This window comes from Gekko japonicus, unplaced genomic scaffold (genome assembly GCF_001447785.1).
Source record: "Gekko japonicus isolate JY-2015 unplaced genomic scaffold, Gekko_japonicus_V1.1 scaffold1949, whole genome shotgun sequence".
NCBI lineage: Eukaryota > Metazoa > Chordata > Lepidosauria > Squamata > Gekkonidae > Gekko > Gekko japonicus.
The window spans coordinates 318,084-330,419 of record NW_015159773.1 but is presented as its reverse complement, the minus strand read 5'-3'; the positions used below and the strand labels follow the sequence as shown (position 1 = coordinate 330,419).

Sequence of the window (12,336 nt, the reverse complement as noted above, 5' to 3'; positions counted from 1 at the left end):
TAGTGGGGGGGGGGGGCAGCCGGGCGGGGAACCTGCCCTGCATTTCTACAGGAAATGCTCTCCAAAATCCGGATTAAAATTCTGTACCTTTCTGCCCTCCGATGCAGCTATAAGTAACACGTGGGGGAGCTGGTAGGTGCCAACGGTGGCTTGACGGGGGGGGGGGTTGAGTCACACCGAGGTAAGAGTGTGCTCCAGTTCTGGTAGGAATCTCCGCTTCCCTGCCATTCCTCCAGTCGGTTACAGTTGCAGTGGAGTGTAGAAGAAACAGGGGGTATACATTGTGGAAGCCTTGCAGCTGTCCTCCGGAGGGTGAGCACATTGTCCAAAAAAAGACCAAGGCAGGACAAGCGTTCCTGGAGACAAAAAGATAAATCTAGATCATCTCTTATTGCTTGAGGGTGTAGGGCTCCTGTCGTTGACACCAGATCGTGAAGAATCTTGCAATGGCCCTGGGTTTTTCTGTAGCTTGAAAGCAGCGGTTAGGGTTGGGATTTGAATCCGAACTACAGCACCGGAAAATGGATCTTTAATATTCTCCCCCTGTAAGGTTGTTACATGGTCAGCTTAACCCTTGTGGTTCGCAGTGTTTTCTTGGGTTGAGTCTTCCCCCCCCCTTTTTCCCAGTTTTTGTCCAGGGGGTGGCTGGAAGGGGGAATAACTTACTTTGCAAAATGGTATGGAGGGTTAATTCTTGCTCTCCCCCCCCCTGCAAGGGCTTTGATCCAAATTACTCCCATCTCAGAATCTGCTTTTATTTCTTAAAAAAAAAAAATGAAGGCGATCCAGTCAAAGATGTCTCAAGGTTATGCCTCGTTTTTGCAGTTGCCCTTTTGACAATCGCAGGCTTCCTGCTAGATTTCCCAGAGCCTCCCCCCCCCCCCCCCCAAATCTGAAACAATAATTCCAACGTGGATTATTAGAGGAAAAATATATCGGCATGGGCTCGCCCTGCCCTCTCTCATTTGTAGGCAAGTGAACGCTTGATGGATTGAGGAGAAGAACCCTTTCCCGTCCCTGGAGGCTGAGGTTGTCTCCCAATGTGTCCTTTGGGCCCTGTGGCTTGCCTCTAAGACTGCAGAATCCAGCACAGGGTAGCAGCCTTTTCACCCCACTCCCTCCCCCTTGTAATGAGCCCAGCTGGAAGGCCATAAAGGGCTCAGAGGTGGATTTTTCACTGACTTTCCCCATTTGAGAGAGCTAATGTTGCCTGGTAGCAGAGCCAGCGTCGTGTTAAAGGGTTGGATCTGGGAAATCTGGGTTTTGAATCCCCACCCCTGCCATGGAAGCTTGCTGGGTGACCTTGGGCCAGTCACATTACTCTCAGCCTGACCTCAGAAGCTAAGCAGGGCCGATGAAGTGGAGAAAGGCAACGGCTGCCTGGTAGCTCAGAAGGCAAGCGATGCACCAGGAAGTCCCCAGATCAAACCTGGTATCTGCTAGGACTTTGCTAGGACCTCGGGCAAGTGGCCCCCTTCCCAGCCCCATCCTAGCAACGCAGGTTTGGTTGTGGTGGCCTGTCCTGCAGGTTGTTGTAGGCAGTGTTCCTCCAAGCTGTGGAGTCTTCTTGTGAGCAAAAACTCTACTTTGTTAGCTACTGGCCTTAAAGTTGTGAGCGAGCGATTTGGCTCCTGCATAAATCAGTTTGCTCCGGAGCCTTCCTTCCTGAGCTAAGACAAAAATGTGTGAGCCGGAGGCTAAAAATCTGTGAGCTAGCTGACACTAGCTCAGCTTAGAGGAAACACGGGTTGTAGGGACTGCTGAGCTGGGGCACGTGAAGTGCTTTGAGTGTTTAGAAAGCCAGCAATAAAGGCTTTGGAGTAACGTATATGCTTGGTTTTTTTCTTTGCTTATGTATGAAGTGACGTTCAGAGCTCTTTTATTGATTGCGGAGGCAGAAGAACAGAACGGTAATTATTCCCGAGTTAATTAAAATCAGGGCGAGATCTTGAGCACAGGGTGCCAGGCGATCCGCAGAGGCATGCGGATTTGCCCCTTGCCTTCCCGGTGAATGTTTCGAAAGACCCATTTGCCATGGGGAGGCCGTCTTCAGTGTTGACGGTGACCTTTTTAGGAAGGCATAGGACTGATCCCTGTGCCACCTTCCCAGTGAGGAAAATGCCAGTCTTTGAATTCCCCCCCCCCCTTGCTTGTTTTGGAATCCTGTTGAATGGAGCAGACTCCACTTCCGACGGCAGCCAGTGCAGGAAGAGAAGGGAGATGAGGCTTCCAGCAATGGCTAGAACCACAACAGGAATTTGTGAAAATCCCCAATAATTTGCAGTCCTCCTCATTTAGGGCAGCTGTATCTGACAGTTCAGTGCAAGGAGGGACTCACTGCCAAGTGAACGAGGCATGGCCGCTTTTTACAGATGAGGTTCGGAGGGGACCGTCTGCAGTCGCTGTTCATTGTGAGATCTGGAAAGCAGCAAGGAAACGTGTGTCCCGGCTGCCGGCGTCTGGTCTCTCCGACAGGATTCCCAAACAAGCCAGGCTTCGGAAACATATGTTTTCTCATTAGGAGGCTAATGTGTACAATATTCTGTAGTGTGCTGTGCATGTTGATGGTGGAGAGCGAATAATGGGCCTCCTCACTTATGCATTGGCTGGCTGCGCATGAATAGTGAAGGATGTGTCGCCGATGCCATTGGGAATTGAAATCCCTTTACCTTTGAAATGAAATGAATAATTGTTGCGGTATGTGGAAGAGGGATGCTTCCTAGGACAGGGTGTGTGGGGGGGAGGTCCAGTCGGAAAAGAAAAAAATGTCCGTTGATTTTGCTCCCGCCTTCTAGCCAGGAATTTGGCCCACAGGTTAGATCGACAGCCTCTGTGCCGAGTAAGGTGATAAAAATTGCACAAGATCCGGAGGAAGACCATTTATTTTAGATCTGTCGAGACGCGGATTTCTCAAATGTGGCCGACAGGGACTAACAATGCAGCAGCCGAGCCCCTTCCCACTGTCGCGCACCCGTCCACGGAACACGTTTCTTTCTCTGGCTTACGTGGGATGCAGGAAGGGCTGCAGGCAGGGAAGGATTTGCGTTTGGCTGCTTTTGCAGAAAGACAAATACGGTCACAGTCCGTAGACGTGAAAAGATAGAGCCACAGGAACTGTGTCTGAGAGAAATTTTCTCCATTACTTGTGCAATGAAATAGGTGAAACTGGTATTGAACTCCATGTGAATCGGGTAGCTTTTCTATTGACGTGCACTTTTCCACACATCATCCACTTATAGATTCTTGGTCAGAAGAAGACGCTTGTCGAAACGGCATCACATTCCGGAGACCACCGTCCCGCCGTCATTGTTATCTTCTACCTTATGTAACTGGATTTACAATCTGAATGTATTAGTATCACTTTTGTAATTTTCATATTTATAACATTATCGCTATCATTATAGAAACACTGAGCGCACTTTACACAGTTCCTGTGGCTCTGCTTTTGCAGAAATGCAGCCAAGGTGTTTCCCAAATAAATACACCGACTGTAGGGGAAAGGCACGGTCACACCCTGTCGCAGGGGCCGGAGCCAGAGTGTGTGCGCTGTGACTTACAAGGGCCCAAAGACAAGAAGCCGAGAGTTTAGTGTCTGAGTCAGGAGCAGTGTCCCCCCTAAGCTGAGTGAGTGAGAGCCGTCTCACAGTTTTTTAGCCTCCGGCTCACACATTTTCGTCTTCGCCCAGGAAGGAGGGCTCCAGAGCAAACTGATTTATGCAGCAGCCAAATCGCTCGCTCACAGCTTTAATGCCAGCAGCTCACCAAGTAGAATGTTTGCTCACAGCACAGCTTAGAGGGAGCATTGGTCAGGAGCCGGGAAAGTCACACCGAGAGGTCGTTCAAGAGACATATTAAGGCCGTCCAGCGGTTACTCATGAGCAAGAGTCACAGAGGCCAGAGGCGAGGTTGAGAGCCGGTCCAGAGTCACACGAGTGAGGGAGGGTCCGATGCAGTGGTGGCAGAGTCAGCAGTAAAATGACTTGTTGCTTCCGTGCTCAACTTGTTGCCTGCCGTGCCAGTTTGGTGTAGTGGTTAGGTGCGTGGATTCTAATCTGGGAGAACCGGGTTTGCCACTCCTCCACTTGCAGCTGCTGGATGACCTTGGGCAAGTCCTAGTTCTGTCAGAGCTGTTCTCTCAGGGCCAGTTCTCTAAGAGCTCTCTCAGCCCTGCCTACCTCGCAGGGTGTCTGTTGTGGGGAGGGGAAGGGAAAGGAGTTTGAGAGCCGCTCTGAGACTCCCTTGGGTAGTGAAGGGCGGGGAGTAAATCCAATCTCTTCTTCTCTCCTTCGCCTGCACGCCACTGGCTCCAAGGTCAACGGGGGCAAGGTGGCTTGCGGAACTTGGTCCGAACCTGGATCCATGACCTGGACGACAGGCCCTCAGGTGCTTGTGTGGCCGTAGTGTCCGAAGCCCTGCTGGCAGTAGCCGGCGGCACGTTCTCATCTCTACTGAGTTCCCGCAGCTCAGCCTTCTTGGAACTAGCCGCTTCCGGCTGATCCACGAGACACCCAAAGCAAGAAGAAAACAGATAACGTTGTACTGAACTATAAAACAGGCAAGGACAACAGCACCTAACTGAAATTCAGGGATAGCGTTTATTTATTTGTTTTACGGTCCACCTTGGTCCTCAGTGGGGACCCGAAGAACATTGTTCTCCTCTTCTCCGTTTTCTCCTCACAACACCCCTGTGAGGTAGATTTAGGCTGAGTGTGTGTGACTGGGGTCTCCCAGACCCTAACCTGACACTCTTATCGCTACATCGTACTCAGCAGGTCTACTCGGAACCAAATCCTGTTTCATTTGATGCTGTTTACTCCCCAGAAAGTGTTCCTAGGTGGACCACAGCTTATAAGACCTTCCAGAATAGGTACATTTGCAGCTGACATCGGAAGCTCCTGAGGGAAGGAGTTCCACAGTCTAAGGGCCGCGGCCAAGACATTCCCTGTATGGTTTCCTCACCAAACACACTTGTAAGAATGTGGGCACCTGCCCCAGAGCGTCACCCCCCCCCCGCACAAGACTATCTCAGAACATGAGCAAGAAGATATGGGTGGACTTTTTATGAGGAATTTCAGACAGATGATATAATCCGGAAGAGGAATGGTTCCCAAACGGTTTCTGGTCTGTCATTTCAGACAGAACCGTTTTAGAACTGGTTCCTTATCGGAATATATTTGTAATTTCACACACAAACGCTTCTGTCCCGTTTAGGAAACGGGGCTGAAGTGTTTTACATGTCAACCACTTCCAAGTAGTCTTCAGTTTCCTCTCCCGGTTCCGATGCACTTTTCCCCGCCGTTTTTCGCCCGCGCGGGCGATCTCCAGCTTTTTTTTTTTAACGTTTGCTTTATAGCGCTATAACGGTATAACGCTATAATGCAACAGTGTTATATCAACCCCATTGGAATGCCTGGACTGTTGTGTTATAGCGCTATAGCGCTCTAAAGCTAGCATTTAAAAAAAAAAGCCGGAGATGGCCCACGCGGGCAAAAAACAGTGGGGAAAAAGGGGTGCAGTCTGAAATGGCAAACCGCTTCAGATCCAGCTCTTTACCGGAAGGGGAAAACCATGTGTGAAATGGCAGCCCTGTACCGGTTTACTCCACGATGGATCAAAAACGGCTTCAAAATGGGTTAAAAAGGGTAATGTGAAATTCCTCATAATCATACAATGTACAGGTCCATGAGTAGTGCAAGTCCATAAATGGTACATAGATAATAATAGTGCAAGTCCAAAAATGGTACATAGACAGGACGAAGACTGCGGATTTACTCCGGATTTAGATCTTCGTTTCGATAGCTCTTCTTCAAGAAGTTCATACTACTTCATAAAGTACTCATAATGTACAGAAGACTCTGATATGGTGTATGTAGGAGGAAAAATCCTTCATACAGCACTCACGGTGTATAAAAGCCTTCAAACCAGTATTACAGGAGAAAATTCAATCCTATTATAACCATTCACAGCCGGGCTCCCGATCAGCAAAGGAACAAACTCTTCAATAGTCGGTAAGCCCTGCCGGGAGCCGCACAGTTTGTGTGAAAGTGTGTGGCTCCCGAGCTGCTGTTTGGCCACCCCTGTCCTACAATGTAGTCTGTGAGTCTAGGTAAAGATTTGTCACTGCATAAGAACATAACATAAGAACATAAGAGACGCCAATGTTGGATCAGGCCAAAGGCCCATTCAGTCCAACACTCTGTATCACACTGTGGCCAGAAATACCAGGTGCCCTCTGGGTGAATAAGTACTTCCTTTTATCCGTTCTAACCCGACCGCTCAGCAATTTCATGGAGTGCCCACGGGTTCTTGTATTGTGAGAAAGGGAGAAAAGTACCTCTTTCTTTACCTGCTCTTTCCCATGCATAATCTTATAAACCTCGATCATGTCACCCCTCAGTCGTCTTTTCTCCAAGCTAAAGAGCCCTAAGCGCTTTAACCTTTCCTCATAGGGAAAGTGTTCCAACCCTTTTATCATTCGAGTTGCCCTTTTCTGCACTTTTTCCAAAGCTATAATATCCTTTTTAAGGTGTGGTGACCAGAACTGCACACAGTATTCCAAATGAGGTCTCACCATTGATTTATATAGGGGCATTATGATACTGGCTGATCTGTTTTCAGTACCCTTCCTAATAATCCCCAGCATAGCATTGGCCTTCTTTAAAGCACTACGATGGGAAAGCAGGGCTCTGCAGAAATTCTTTCAGAGCTTTTAACTGAAGGACGAGATACTGGTCCAGGAGCCCCTGAAAGACTAACGAGATTTCCAGGCTGTAAACCTCCGGGAGTCGAAGCTCTGTTACATGCTGGGAACCTTCTTGGTCTTTAAGGATGCCACTGGATTCGAATCTGGCTCTTCTACCTCAGACCAACACAGCTAACCTGCTTTAACTGAAAGGAAACCTTTACCAGGCGAGATCTGATAACCTTAATGGATTCTTTAAAAAAAAAAAGGTAGAAGAGGGAAGAAAACATACTTAATGGAGTTAAAATGTATAGGATTAAAATCTAGGTGGTCAGCCATGTTGGTCTGAAGCAGCAGAACAAATTTAGAGTCCCGTGGGGGCACCTTTAAGACCAATAAAGTCTTATTCCAGGTATGAGCTTTCGTGTGCAAAGCACAGTTTTTCAAATACACTGGAATGGCAGATGAGGTTCTAAACTTATAGACAGGGATTTAACAGCAAATTAACATGTAACATGATGATGTTTAAGTTATGCAAAGTGTTAAGGTTAGAAGGTCAACAGTTGTAAAGCAATAAATATGTCACAATAGCAGATAAATGTCTAAAGGTGTTTTTTTCTAATTGTGGGAAGTAACAATCTCAATGATCTTCTCTTGGGGCGTAGAGGGCGGGTGGAGGGCACTTTGAGCTGGATGTAATGTTGTCTGCAGACATCCATTCAGTATTCTAATATACTGTTCTGAAAAAGAAATACACTAAAATATAGAGGACTAGGAATAAGGCCCGTTGTGGAAATAAATACAACAAGATCTAGAAAGAGGCTCTGGGAGAGTGCCCCGGCCTTAGGCACTCAGTGTCAATTTGCTGTGGTGACCTCCGCAGGGTATGACACCAAGTCCACCATTTTCTCCAGAGGAACTGATCTCTGCTACCTGAAGAACAGTTGTAATTTTGAGTGATCTCCAGCCCTCACCCGGACATTGGCAACAATGGTTCCACATGACGGAATTATTGGCAATGATGGTTCCCCAGGAGGGAATGGCTGGTTTGGAGGGGGGAGTCTACGGCTTTGTACCTGTCCGAGGTCCCACCCCTCCTGAAACCTCACCCTCTCCAGGCTCCATCCCTCAAATCTCCAGGAATTTCCCACCTGGAGTTGGCAACCCTATCTCCTTCCCAGCCAGTCATCAACCTACCTTTATTTCCCTCTCACTCTTCAGCTTTCCACTCCCCCTCACCTGCAGCCTCTGGCTGTCATACAGGGGCCATCTCAGCAGGATATAAGGACACCTTTAAGGAGTCCACCATTTTCTCCAGGGGAACTGATCTCTGCCATCTGGAAAGCAGTTGTAATTCTGAGTGATCTTCAGCCCTCACCTGGAGATTGGCAACAATGGTTTCTCCCAACAAGCACTAAAGGTACCTCAGAACAGCCACAGCAAACTGTTTAGAATGTTAGAGGCAAAGGCCTCTAACAACCTCTGTGCTCTGAGACAAAGGCCAATCAGGCCACATATGCAAATAACCTCTGTGTTCTGGCTGGCTATGGGGTGGGTGGGAGGAACAGCAAACTGTTTAGAATGTTGGAGGCGAGACTCAGGCAACGCAGCCAGTGGATAGGGACAGCTTCTGACTGACAGATCACGGAGCCAAAGGATGTGGGCGCCGTGTGGAATGTTCAGCAGCGTGCTACCACCAACAGAGAATTATTATATAGAGAGATTTATAGTCCTTGTTGAGAATACATATGTGAGGACTGAATGAGTTAGCATATGTAATGGGATAAAAATCCAATATCCTCCTTGAGGCCTGGGGAGGTTTTTGTTCCAAGTGTTGTAATAACTTGTAATTCAGCAATTTCCCATTCCATTCTGTTCCTGAAGCTCCTTTAATAAAACAGCTACTTTGAGGTCATCCATGGAATGTCATGGAAGGTTAAAATATTCTCATACAGGTTTTTAAATCTGTGGATTTTTGGAACCAGCTCCAGTTTCTCTTTTCACCTTGTTTCTGTTAGTTGGGAGTTTCTGAGCACAAGGACTGGTCCCTGTGTGAAACGGAGCCCTTCCAAATTAATCTGCACATAACTTACTTTGTGCCCGTATGTCTGTAAGACAGCCAGCAGAGTGTAGGGGTTAAAGTGTCGGTTTAGGACCTGGGAGACTCAAGTTTGCATCTGCACTCTGCCATGGAAACTCTCTCATGGAGTCACTCTCTTTCAGCCTGACCGACCTCACAAGGCTGTTGTGAGGAAACCCTGTCCTTGATAGCCCAGGCAAGCTGGATCTCATCAGATCTTGGAAGCTAAGCAGGGCAGACCCTGGTAAGTACTTGGAAGGGAAACTTCCAAGGAATACCAGGGTTTAGCACCCGGGGCAGGCAATAAGAAGCCCCACCCCGAGTTGCCAGAAGTAAACCATGACTTCCATGGACACAAAAAGCACACAAAAAAAGCTGTTGCGAGGATAAGACGGGGAAAGGGATGCGCACATACACCACTCCGAGCTTCTCAAGGAAGATAAAAAATAAAAATATGCTAGATCAAACAGATGCACGTGGATTCAGTTAAATAATATTTTCCCAGACTCGGAGACCTTTCCTTTCCACACTGGCGAAGGAAGCAGTGGTGCACCAGTGGAATAATGTTGAATGGATAGTCTTCAGATTGAATGTTGGGACATGAGAGGGTGGGAATGCCAAATCACGAGTCTTCTGAGACTAAGGCTGAGGTCGCATGCGCCAGATGAAGCGGAGGGGAAGCGAGGCTGTCTCCTCCGTATGAATTTGACACACAGTTACAAGATCACACCTCCCTTTGTAGCTGGGGGCCCAGCCCATCAGCGTGTGATGAGAAGCAACTGTGGGTGAGTTGGGTTTTTTTGGCCGTTTGTTTTCCATGCTCATAAATGAGGAATCACACCTCCGCACTGAGAGCCCCCTATGGGGTCTGAACTGGCAGAGACTGATCAAGAGAGAGATCTCGGAGTCATAGTAGATAACTGAGACAGTGTGTGACTGCAATAAAGAAGGCCAACACTATATGCTGGGGATTATTAGGAAGGGAACTGAAAACAAATCGGCCAGTATCATAACGCCCCTATATAAATCAATGGTGCGACCTCATTTGGTGTACTGTGTGCAGTTCTGGTCACCACACCTTAAAAGGGATATTATAGCTTTGGGAAAAGTGCAGAAAAGGGCCACTCGAATGATAAAAGGGTTGGAACACTTTCCCTATGTGGAAAGGTTAAGGCGCTTAGGGCTCTTTAGCTTGGAGAAACGACGACTGAGGGGTGACATGATTGAGGTTTATAAGATTATGCATGGGAAAGAGCAGGTAGAGAGAGAGGTACTTTTCTCACTTTCTCACAATACAAGAACTGAAGGGCACTCCGTGAAATTGCTGAGCGGTCGGGTTAGAACAGATAAAAGGAAGTACTTCTTCACCCAAAGAGTGATGAACACATGGAATTCACTGCCACAGGAAGTGGTGGTGGCTACAAGCATGGACGGCTTCAAAAGGGAATTAGATAAGCATATGGAGCAGAGGTCCATCAGTGGCTATTAGCCACAAGGTATAGATAGGGACTCTGGGGCAAGTGATGCTCTGTCATCTTGGTGCTTGGGGGGGTCAACAGTGGGAGGGCTTCTAATGTCCTGGCCCCACTGCTGGACCTCCTGATGGCACCTGGTATTTCTGGCCACTGTGTGATACAGAGTGTTGGACTGGATGGGCCTTTGGCCTGATCCAACATTGGCATCTCTTATGTTCTTATGGAGTATGCGATGATGCGCATACTGCGAAGGGGGGGAGGAAACGGTGCCGGGGTGGCCTGATCACACCATCCCAGTGGCTTGAGGGTGTGCTTGAGCAATCAGACAGGGGAAAGTCCGTCCGTGGCCTGTCAGAACCTGTTTACTACCGGGCTTTCCCCGGTATCTTTTTACTCTGTTCTTCTGCAGAGCAGCACAGGCTGCCAACGGCTGCAGGACGCTTCCCAGATGTTGCTGTCCGATCACACCCTTTAAATCCGTCGGGCATTCGCACCTATGTCGGATCTAAAGGCGCGTGCAATCGCAGCCAAATTCTCTGTTTGGCTCTGGAGTGTAGTGAGTGTTCTAGGTGAAAGGCACATAGCCCAGCCACTGTAGAATGTGCAGGTGTTAACTTCCAGCTGCTGGGGCAATGTAAAATCCCAGATGTTACATTAGATTAGATTTTGGTCAATTTGAGCCTGTTACACGGGGCCAAAGGGCTCTAATTGCCACGGCTGCGATCAGCAAATGCCGGAAATTCTCTAATGACAGTGTTCCCTCTAAGCTGTAGAGTCTTGTGAGCAAAAATTCCACTTTGTGAGCTACTGGCATTAAAGCTATGAGCAGTAATTTGGCTACTGCATAAATGAGTTTGCTCTGGAGCCCTCCTTCCTGAGCTAAGAGAAAAATGTGTGAGCCGGAGGCTAAAAAACTGTGAGCTAGCTCACACTAACTCAGCTTAGAGGGAACACTGATTAACAATGTGGTGGTTTGTTTTAATGGTGATACGTTATTTGGATCTTGCTATAGATTCCATGGCTTTTCTTCCCCTAGACTGTTAACGGCTTTTATACTGCCTTTATTTGCTTGGGAAACTTCAGTCATTATGTGTTGTGTCCACTGACCGCCACCTGAGGTCAGCACACACACCTGAGCTTCAGTCCTGGACAACAATGGGGACTAGGATCCTAGCCCTACACTGGGGAACCAATGGGAACCATGGCGGGAGATTCAAACCCACCAATGGTGACCAGGGGGGGTCCCCAGGTTTGTATATAGTTGGCCTGCCGGCCGTTTCTTGCTTCTTCTTGTTGTGTACTGAATAAAGCGTGCTATGCACCACCACGCAGTCTATCGTTTGTACGGGCGACCACCCACTACATAACAGTGGCGACGAAGGTGGGATGATCGCCCTCCTAACAACGACCCTGAGCCGCGCCGCCAAGCCGGACCTCAAGAGCGCAGCGCACGCCGCTCGCCGGACAGCCGCACGTCGCCAGCCGCCGCCTGAGCTGACGCCGCCACCGGTGAGCTCCACTGTAAGAATGCTTGTTCCCCCCAAAAGTCTCCAGATTTGTGACCCTCCCTGGATATTGGAGTTCTAAAAGACTTGGTCTCGCTTCCAAAGAGGAACCAATGCATTATGGGTCTTCCATTGTTTATTCTTCAAATTTTGTACAGAGTCCTTTGTGCCCAGAGTGTGCTGTGTCTGTCAATGCCCGTGGTTCATTTGCACTAGAGTAACTTAGCTGCTAAGAGATGGCACTGCGAATCAAGGATTCCCGCTCTGAATCTCGTGAACTAATTAGGTCGCCGTAGGCAAGCCATTCTCTCTTAGCCTCAGCCTGCTATCCAATCACAATATCATTCTGCTGCACCATGATATAGATGAAATACTTTGACTGCTTAAAAGTCAGAGGGAAATGCAAAGTCTAAATTCTTTTATTTTCTCCCCTTTGTGTTACCAACACATGCTGCAAAAGGGCAATCTTGATGCAATTGCATGTACAGCTTTCGTCGAGATCCTTTCGGCGAGGTGATTTACCCGTCCATGAGATTACCTCCTCATGTCAGTACAACACCATACCCACACAAAAAGAACTGTTATACAGTGGTA

General features: G+C 48.3%; 1 protein-coding gene across 1 annotated transcript in view; it reads left to right on the top strand.

The window, feature by feature from the left end:
• The window catches only part of SYNDIG1 (synapse differentiation inducing 1), a 47,428-nt gene that overhangs the window by 767 nt on the left and 34,325 nt on the right, over positions 1-12,336 (top strand). The gene's annotated exons all lie outside the window — the stretch shown is intronic.